Source organism: Protopterus annectens, chromosome 1.part1, assembly GCF_019279795.1.
Source record: "Protopterus annectens isolate FY-2018-M chromosome 1.part1, PAN1.0, whole genome shotgun sequence".
Taxonomy (NCBI): Eukaryota; Metazoa; Chordata; order Ceratodontiformes; family Protopteridae; genus Protopterus; species Protopterus annectens.
The window spans coordinates 443,947,799-443,958,223 of NC_056726.1; the positions used below are offsets into that span (position 1 = coordinate 443,947,799).

A 10,425-nucleotide genomic window follows, 5' to 3' on the forward strand; every position below is an offset into this window, starting at 1 on the left:
GAGTTAGTAAATAATAACAAACGTTTGAATCTCAGACTTAATATCCTTCGGAAAATGTATGTTAATGCAAAATATGTTATTCTGGAAACTAAGTTTATTATTACTTATTTATATACAAATCTGATTTTTATTTATAAAACTCTACAAGATTTAAACAAAGAATTTGCAAATTGGTTATAAGAACAATATTCAAAAAATGTGTCCCTGATTTTTAAGGGCCTTTGCCTCCCCACATTATTTTCGTCTTTGTCCAGAATTGTAGCGGTAACTATGATGTTAAAAAGGTATGCCTCGTGCTTACTGAAAGATGCAGTGTAACGTAGTACGTAGTAACATTCAGACCGCTGAGCGATTACTAGTCAAGGACTACATTTCCCATAAAGCTCCATAAAATCACGTCACTTGAAATGTGTAAAGGATGGGGTGGGGGCTATGTGATTCCCATTGACTTGACGTTACTTCCTTACCTCAAACTGTGTAAGAACAGTTGTAGATGCGACCCATACATCTGTAGCTAATGCAAAGTCTGTGGCTCGTACTGAACTCCTTATTTGTTTCAATTGCTGTCGGTTTGCATTTTCCACAGATCGACAGTTCCGCAACATTGGAGCGCTTTTTGCCTTTGGCAGGTATTTGTTTACTGTTTCAAGTTACCCAGGAAATATGATAACATTTAGTTCATATTACTCTTGGGATTTGATGTCCATAAACTGGGCAACCGCTATACATTGTATGGACGCTGGGACGTAAATTGCATTATCGATGTTACCGCAGCTTGCAACGTGTTTTTATAGCTTTCAGAAATAAGCAATCTAATGGAAAGTTGTTTTTGGTTATTGATGTTTAAACCAGACGGCTTATTTTTGTTGACTGGCGCAGGGTGGCACAGCATAGCGAACTGTCGGCTGAGGGGTGGGTTGTTAATACATTATGACAGTTTCTTGTGTGCTATAACGGATAACTTAATTCAGGTGTATATGGGGTCAGGGTATTGTCAACGTTAGTTTGTTATAATCCATTGTGACTAGATTTAGAATCTGTAAGTTTTGACACCGCTAAAGGGAACAGTTGTAGACGTGGTAGCTTGGGTGAAATACGGATTATGCACCATTGTACTTGCCATCAATCTGGTACAACTCATTTCAGAAATGTTTACTTTGGAAGGTTTACAGCGACCAGTGGTGCCCATGATTTTGGCAGAACGCTTTGCTCCATCACTCTTATTTTTTATACTTTTATTTTTTTAGAGAAAGTGGTATCACACGTAAAAAAAAATGACAGCCATTAATGTTGCAAATTTATGTTAATTCAGAAAATGCATGGTAATCTACATCTTTTTGTATCTACTCGTAACTGTCCCCGATTTTGTCTCAAGTCTTTTGTGTCCCTCTTAATCCCTGCTAAAACTGGTGACTGTTGGAGAAAAGGTGATGAATTAAATAATGACAACAATTAGAGTTATAGACTTATTTTACTTTAGAAAATGTACATCAGCTTACATCCTCTTATTCTGCCAGTAATATTTGTGTCCTTGGTTATCCCTGATTATTTTTGGATTTGTCCCTGACTGCTCGATTCTAAACTACTAGTACTAATATTAAAGAAAATGCATTCCTAATGGGGCCTTTGATTCTGAAGATAAGAGATTTAGAGCTATGCAGCACTGCTGTAGATGAGAACAGATGTGGTTGCTTTATTATTGTCTGGGAGGCATTGATAAAAGTGGACTGATTAAAAATGCACTTGCAGTAACCCACTAGGGAGAAAAAAACTTGGTAATTATTTGACTTCTGGTACACAAAGTGTGTGCCATACCTGAAAAGGATTTTGCACAAATGTGCTGAATTTTATTTTTATTTTTTTAATTGGACTATCTTTCTTGGATCTTCATTAGTAATGATCTGAGCCTTAAGGACTTGTACACATATACCTGGAGAGTCCAGTGCAGTGAAGCATTGTTTTTGGGTAGTAGGAGGAAACTGGTGTTCCTGGAGAAAACCCTTTTAGGCACAGGGAGAACGTACAAAATTGCACATTGACAGTGACAAAGGGCAGAACTGAATTCTAGTCCCTAGGGCTGTGAGATACAGAGGTTAACACTTAACCTCCACATTACCTTGTATACCTAGTGTAAGACTTGATAATACTGTACTGTACCATAGTTAGCTGGAAACACTGTATGCAACGAGACTGAGAGATGAAAGTCTTAATTACCCAAGCTCGTGCTGAGTAGGTGTCAGTCTCTCCCTTATGGTTCAAGTCTTGTGCACTTTTAAGAATGTATTCTCCAAACACTGTATGTTTTATTAAATGTTCACAATATCAGAATACTGTCTCTATTAACAGTACTGATAAACAATTCAAGTTGCTGTACGTCATATTCTGATTCTCCTGAACAACGTAAACTGACATAGTCTCTAGATGACCTGTTTTCTGTACTCCTGCTCAAGTGTTAGACATCTTCTCTGAAGTGCGAAAATACAACAAATAAAGCACTAATAAAATAAGTAACAAAGGGCCACAGCTACAAAGGCAAACCAAAACTTTAATCTGTGAGCGCTTTCATTCACTCAAATCAAATGAACTTTGTGTCAAACCCTTGAATGCAAAAGACAGCCTGGCTTTTCTATGTTAGACTCGTGAACTGTGTGGCTCTGTGCGTTTTGTTGTTCTTCACCAAATTCTATTAGATTTTTTATTTACATTGGTATGTAAAGTACTCTTCATCCTTTTTGGGGTGGAAGTTATCTGCATATTGTAAGAAATAATAAATATTCTGATTATGGATCAGTAATGTAAAAACAATAAGTGAGTCCATCAGTAATGTAACTAGAAAACAAATGGCACATATGCCAACAATTTTTTTTTCTCAGACTACCGTTTCTTCAGTGAATGATAGAGGTAAGAGAGGAAAACATGCATATTTTATGTGAGATTCAAGCAAGCATCATGCATCCACACTGACCAGAATGAGCAATGAAGACACTACAACTTGAGTAAAAAAAAGAAACTTCTTGAAATTGAAAAAAAGTAGAAAAGAATAAAACCACAGTCCACCAGGCTAAAAACAAATGCGATTGAGTGTTAGCGCTTTCAGGTACAAACCCTTCCTCAGACAAAAACCACACAACATAAAACTGAGTTTAAATACAAGAGCTTATGCAAATAATAAGACCAATCAGTCAATTAATCAGTTAAATACAGAAGTACTGAAATTTAGAAGTACTAAACTTTCTGAATAAAAGGCCTACGCCTATTTAAAACAGGCTTTAAAAGGTACCATGCCGTTAAGCCCTTGATACCTATTCGCCCCTAGTTCAATTATCCACCTAGTTTCACAATTCTCAGTATTACTAGTAATGTCGTCCTTTCTCCCTCCCAAATTAACCTGTTGCAATGCCAAAAACAGAAAATGATGTCCTGGATTTCTTTCTATATTTGAGAAATAAACTTTTTGGTGATAGTGACTTAGCTGTCTCCTCTCATGGTGCTTTACGTAAACCTAGTTTGTTTATACCTAATTATGACTCAACAGTTGATGTGTTCATTAGGACATGCGAGCAACAAATACGTGAAAGTGCTATAAGCATAGTGATTCTTTTTATAATTTGTCATATGAAGAAAGACAAGCCCTTAAGGAAATACAAGAAAATAAACATTTAACAGTGCGCCCAGCAGATAAAGGAGGGGCTGTTGTCTTAATGGACACTGTGTTCTGTAATGACAAAATAGAACTTATGCTTACTACTAATGTTGCCTATGTGAAGATTGATGGACTGACCGTTAACCATATTATCTCTCATGTTAAAGAAGCAATGAGTGACTTGAAGGAGATGGGTATTATCATAGATGATATATACAATTTCATTATTGATGAACACCCGACAGTACCTGTTTTTAAGGCGCTGCCGAAGATACATAAATGTTTGCTTGACCCACCCCTAAGGCCCATAGTTTCGGGTAGGAGGTGGGTCACTGAATATTGCTCCATGTGGGTTGAATAAAGTATGAAATCGATTATGAGACAAGTACCTAGGATTTTGAGAGACAGTGCCCATTTTTTGACAGATTTATGAGTTTTTAGGAACTTGTGTTTATGATAAGAACTTTTTACTAGTGACATTGGACGTATGTGATTTATTCACAGTTATACCCAATGTATATGGCTTAGGAGCAGTTAAGCAGATATTGCTTGAAAGTGTACATTTTAATGGGAATGATATACAGCAGGTTATCAGCCTCCTTGGAGCTTGTCTTGGAATATAATGTCTTTCTCTTTGAAGGGCTGTACTTTTGGCAGAAATGGGGGGTCGCTATGGGGACCCCCTGTGTGAACTCTTACGCCAGTTTGGTACTTGTTCAGTGGGAGAAAGAGGTTATTTTTGAAGCTGCACACCAATGGAGCAGCAATTGGCTTTTTACACTCGTTTTTGTAGACGATATGTTTATTCTATGGGCAGGCACTCATGAAACCTTGCTGGATTTTGTCAGATATCTGGAAGGTACTACTATTTTTTACAATTTACAGTTAATTCCTCTTACAAAGAAATTGATTTCTTGGACATAAAGATAGAGCAAAGTGGGCAGAGAGTGTTCAACACCAAAGTGTTTAGAAAAGCCTGCTGGAAAAATGGACTCTTAGCTAAAGATAGTATGCATCCAGGCTTTGTTTTTCGTAACATAGTGAAAGGACAATCCTTACAACTGTCGAGGTTATGTACTGATGAGGAAGTCATACAGGAAGAATTAGTGACTTTTACTAATAGGCTGATAACCAGAGGATATAAACCTATGGAGCTAAAAGGGGTAATGAGTGATGTTGTGGGTTCCAGGGGCACTAAGAGTGCACCTTGGTTCTCCAATCAAGGCATATCCAATAGGCATAATATGCACAATAAACAGAGTAAATGGTATGATAATAATGTAAGAAGTAAAGTGCCCCTACAGTTAACCTATAACAGTGATATCAGGTGGGTGCAAGACATCATTAAAGAGAATTGGAGAATTTTAGAAATAGATGATTCTCTGAAGGAACTGGTGGGGGTGTAGCCCACATTTTATATATAAGAGGAATAAAAATTTGAAGCAGATCCTTTGTGATAAACCCCATAGTGATGAGAGACAAAAGGGTAAGGTAGGAACATTTCCATGTCAAAGATGTAAAGCCTGCAAATATATTAATAGATCTTGTACCTTTGTTAACCCACTACACAGAGGGAATATACCCAAAGAGTTCAGGCCACTTGCCTGTCCCAGAATATAGTATATCTAGCTACTTGTGTAGATTGTTCTTCCTTCTATGTGGGGAAGACAAATTGTAGGTTTAAGGACAGAATATTGAGGCACTTATTAGCCATCAGGCTTAAGGATAAACGTAATGCACTTTCCCAACATGTAGAAAGATGTCCAGGACATCATTTTCTGTTTTTGGCATTGCAACAGGTTAATTTGGGAGGGAGAAAGGACGACATTACTAGTAATACTGAGAATTGTGAGACTAGGTGGATAATTGAACTAGGGGCAAATAGGTATCCAGGGCTTAACGGCATGGTACCTTTTAAAGCCTTTTTTTAAGTAGGCGTAGGCCTTTTATTCAGAAATTTTAGTACTTTTAAATTTCAGTATTTCTGTATTTACTTGATTAATTGAATGATTGCTCTTATTTGCATACGCTCTTGTATTTAAACTCAGTTTTATGTTGTGTGGTTTGCCTGAGGAAGGGTTTGTATATGAAAGTGCTAACACTCAATAAATCGCATTTGATTTTACCCTGGTGGACTGTGGTTTTATTCTTTTCTACTGTTGTTGATTTTTAAACCACAGACCTTTGCTACAAACTCCTGGTTTGCTTTTAAAATTGAAAAAAAAAGGAAAACATCTTTTTCTGGTGCTTTTCTACAACTCCAGGATGATTGATGTGTCATTTTCTGGAGTATAACTTGCCAGATTGGGCACGTTTTACATTTTTATTGGTTATGTTTTTGCTGCTGTTTCCCAAGGCAGCACAAAATGATGCAGCTTTTTAGTGAACCACAGAAAGCAACCTTTCCACAAGGCAACCTATTCTTGCTTACAAGGTAGTCTTGTCCAATTCATAGAGTTCCCTATAGCCTGAGAGCAAATTCTGTATTACTGGCAAGCAACATGTTTGGCACCATATTTATATATTGTTGTTGGGGGGGGGGTCTGTGCTCATTCAGCCTCATAAATAGCCTGGTACACTGCTCCTTTAGGATATTGTTTCATCATAGAGGTTCTGCACTGTAGATTGCAAGTTACTTTAACACTGCAGAGTGCAAGTTATTTTAAGGAACAATGAGAAAATATTTTATTGTACAGTGCTAGGTAGCAGCATGCACTTGTGCATTTAAATAGGGGGATGAGGAATAATCCACTGAGGGGAAGCAGGACAGCTTTATTCCATGTAGATTACTGATCCAGGTAAGCAGTGGTCTGTGTGTGTGTGCCTGCGTGTGTGTCTGTGTGTGTGCGCGCGTGTGTGTGTGTGTGTGTGTGTGTACATAGGTTTGTGTATGTGTGTGCATAGGTTTATGTGTTTGTGTGTGTGTGCATTTGTTTGTGTGTGTGTGCATTTGTTTGTGTGTGTGTGCATATATTTGTGTGTGCATATGTTTGTGTGCGCGCGCATAGGTGTGTGTATGCATAGGTGTGTGTGTGCGCATAGGTGTGTGTGTGTGTGTGTGCGCATAGGTGTGTGTGTGTGTGCGCGCATAGGTGTGCGCGCATAGGTGTGCGCGCATAGGTGTGTGCGCATAGGTGTGTGTGTGCGTGCGCATAGGTGTGTGTGCGCGCATAGGTGTGTGTGTGTGCGCATAGGTGTGTGTGTGTGTGCGCAGTGTGCGTGCATGTGTGTGTGTGTGCGCGCATAGGTGTGTGTGCGCGCATAGGTGTGTGTGCAAGGTGTGTGTGTGCATGCATAGGTGCGTGTGTGCGTGCATAGGTGCGTGTGTGCGTGCATAGGTGTGTGTGTGTATGCATAGGTGTGTGTGTATGCATAGGTGTGTGTGTGTGCATAGGTGTGTGTGTGTGTGTGTGTGTGTGTGTGTGTGTGTGTGTGTATCTGCATGCACAGGTGTGTGTGTGTGCGCATAGGAGTGTGTGTGCGCGCATAGGAGTGTGTGTGCGCGCATAGGAGTGTGTGTGTGCGTGCGCATAGGAGTGTGTGTGTGTGTGTGCATAGGAGTGTGTGTGTGCATAGGAGTGTGTGTGTGCGCATTGGAGTGTGTGTGTGTGCGCATTGGAGTGTGTGTGTGTGTGTGCGCATTGGAGTGTGTGTGTGCGCATTGGAGTGTGTGCGCATTGGAGTGTGTGTGTGTGCGTGCATAGGTGTGTGTGTGTTTGCATAGGAGTGTGTGTGCATAGGAGTGTGTGCGCGCATAGGAGTGTGTGTGTGTGCGCATAGGAGTGTGTGCGCGCGCATAAGAGTGTGTGTGTGCGCGCATAAGAGTGTGTGTGTGTGCGCATAGGAGTGTGTGTGTGCGCATAGGAGTGTGTGTGTGTGTGTGCGCATAGGAGTGTGTATGTGTGTGCATAGGTGTGTGTGTGTGTGTGTGCATGCATAGGTGTGTGTGTGCATGCATAGGTGTGTGTGTGTGTGTATGCATAGGTGTGTTTGTGTGTGTATGCATAGGTGTGTGTGTATGCATAGGTGTGTGTGTGTGTATATGCGCATAGGTGTCTGTGTATATGCATAGGTGTGTGTGCATTGGAGTGTGTGTGCGCATTGGAGTGTGTGTGTGTGCGCATTGGAGTGTGTGTGTGTGTGCGCATTGGAGTGTGTGTGTGTGCGCATTGGAGTGTGTGTGTGCGCATTGGAGTGTGTGTGCGCATTGGAGTGTGTGTGTGCGCATTGGAGTGTGTGTGTGTGTGTGCATAGGTGTGTGTGTGTGCATAGGTGTGTGTGCATAGGTGTGTGTGTGTGCATAGGTGTGTGTGTGCATAGGTGTGTGTGTGTGCATAGGTGTGTGTGTGCATAGGAGTGTGTGTGTGTGTGTGTGCGCGCATTGGAGTGTGTGTGTGTGTGTGCGCGCATTGGAGTGTGTGTGTGTGCGCATTGGAGTGTGTGTGTGTGTGTGCGTGCGCATTGGAGTGTGTGTGTGTGTGTGTGTGCGCATTGGAGTGTGTGTGTGTGTGTGCGCGCATTGGAGTGTGTGTGTGTGTGTGTGTGCATAGGTGTGTGTGTGTATGTGTGTATGCGCATAGGTGTGTTTTCTGTGTGTGTGCAAGCATAGGTGTGTGTATGCGCATAGGTGTGTGTGCGCATAGGTGTGTGTGTGCATATGCGCATAGGTGTGTGTGCGCATAGGTGTGTGTGCGCATAGGTGTATGTGAGTGTATGCGCATAGGTGTGTGTGTGCGCATAGGTGTGTGTGCGCATAGGTGTGTGTGCATAGGTGTGTGTGCGCATAGGTGTGTGTGCGCATAGGTGTATGTGAGTGTATGCGCATAGGTGTGTGTGCATAGGTGTGTGTGTGTGTGTGTGTGTGTGTGTGTGCGCATATGTGTGTGTGTATGCGTGCATAGGTGTGTGTGTATGCATGCATAGGTGTGTGTATATGCATAGGTGCATGTGTGTGTGCGCGCATAGGTGTGTGTGTGTGCGTGCATAGGTGTGTGTGTGTGTGTGCATAGGTGTGTGTGTGTGTGTGCATAGGTGTGTGTGTGCATAGGTGTGTGTGCATGCATAGGAGTGTGTGTGTGTGCATGCATAGGTGTGTGTGCGCATAGGTGTGTGTGTGTGCATAGGTGTGTGTGCATAGGTGTGTGTGTGCATAGGTGTGTGTGTGTGCATAGGTGTGTGTGCATAGGTGTGTGTGCATAGGTGTGTGTGTGTGTGTGTGCGCATAGGTGTGTGTGTGTGTGTGCGCATAGGTGTGTGTGTGCATAGGTGTGTGTGTGCATAGGTGTGTGTGTGTGTGCGTGCATAGGTGTGTGTGTGTGCGTGCATAGGTGTGTGTATATGCATAGGTGCGTGTGTGTGTGCGTGCATAGGTGTGTGTGTGTGCATAGGTGTGTGTGTGTGCATAGGTGTGTGTGTATGCATAGGTGTGTGTGTGTGTGTATGCATAGGTGTGTGTGTGCATAGGTGTGTGTATGCATAGGTGTGTGTGTGTGTGTGTGTGCTTGCATAGGTGTGTGTGCGTGCATAGGTGTGTGTGTGTATCTGCTTGCATAGGTGTGTGTGTGTATATGCATAGGTGTGTGTGTGTGTGTGAGAATAGGTGTGGAGTGTGTGTGTGAGAATAGGTGTGGAGTGTGTGTGCAGGTGTGTGTGTGCATAAGTGTGTGTGTGCATAGGTGTGTGTGTGTCTGTGTGTGTGCATAGGTGTGTGCATAGGTGTGTGTGTGTGTGTGCATAAGTGTGTGTATGCATAGGTGTGTGTGTGTGTGTGTGTGTGTGTGTGCGCATAGGTGTGTGTGTGTGCGTGCGCATAGGTGTGTGTGTGTGTGTGTGTGTGTGCGTGCGCATAGTGTGTGTGTGTGTGCATTGGAGTGTGTGTGTGTGCATTGGAGTGTGTGCATTGGAGTGTGTGTGTGTGCATTGGAGTGTGTGTGCATTGGAGTGTGTGTGCGCACGCATTGGAGTGTGTGTGTGTGTGCGCGCATTGGAGTGTGTGTGCATAGGAGTGTGTGCGTGCATAGGTGTGTGCGCGTGCATAGGTGTGTGCGCGTGCATAGGTGTGTGTGCGTGCATAGGTGTGTGTGTGCGTATGCATAGGTGTGTGTGTGCGTATGCATAGGTGTGTGTGCGTGCATAGGAGTGTGTGTGCGTGCATAGGAGTGTGTGTGCGTGCATAGGAGTGTGTGTGTGTGCATAGGTGTGTGTGCATAGGTGTGTGTGTGTATAGGTGTGTGTGTGTGCATAGGAGTGTGTTTGTGTGTGTATAGGTGTGTGTGTGTGCATAGGAGTGTGTGTGTGTGTGCGCATAGGAGTGTGTGTGTGTGCGTGCATAAGTGTGTGTGTGCGTATAGGAGTGTATGTGTGTGCATAGGAGTGTGTGTGTGTGCGCGCATAGGAGTGTGTGTGTGTGTGTGCGCGCGCGTATAGGAGTGTGTGTGTGTGTGTGTGTGTATAGGTGTGTGTGTGTGTGTAGGTGTGTGTGTGTGTATAGGTGTATGTGCATAGGTGTGTGTGTGTGCAAGCATAGGTGTGTGTGTGTATATGCGCATAGGTGTGTATATGCGCATAGGTGTGTGTGTGCGCATAGGTGTGTGTGTGCGTGCATAGGTGTGTGTGTGTGTGTGTGTGTGTGCATAGGTGTGTGTGTGTGTTTGCATAGGTGTGTGTGTGTATGCATAGGTGTGTGCGCGGCATACACAGTGTGTGTACACATAGAATGCGTGCACAGGTGTGTGTGCATAGGTGTGTGTGTGTGTGTTTACAAGGGGGGGTGTTGGGGTGTG

At 42.7% G+C, this 10,425-nt stretch overlaps 1 protein-coding gene across 1 annotated transcript in view; it reads left to right on the plus strand.

Moving 5' to 3' along the window:
• The first annotated feature begins 473 nt into the window (after positions 1–473).
• Positions 474–10,425, plus strand: part of LYST (lysosomal trafficking regulator) — a 3,825,950-nt gene continuing 3,815,998 nt past the window's right edge. Inside the window, exon 1 of the mRNA XM_044075805.1 lies at positions 474–629. The gene's annotated coding sequence lies outside the window, so the exon portion shown is untranslated. The remainder of the gene's footprint in view (positions 630–10,425) is intronic.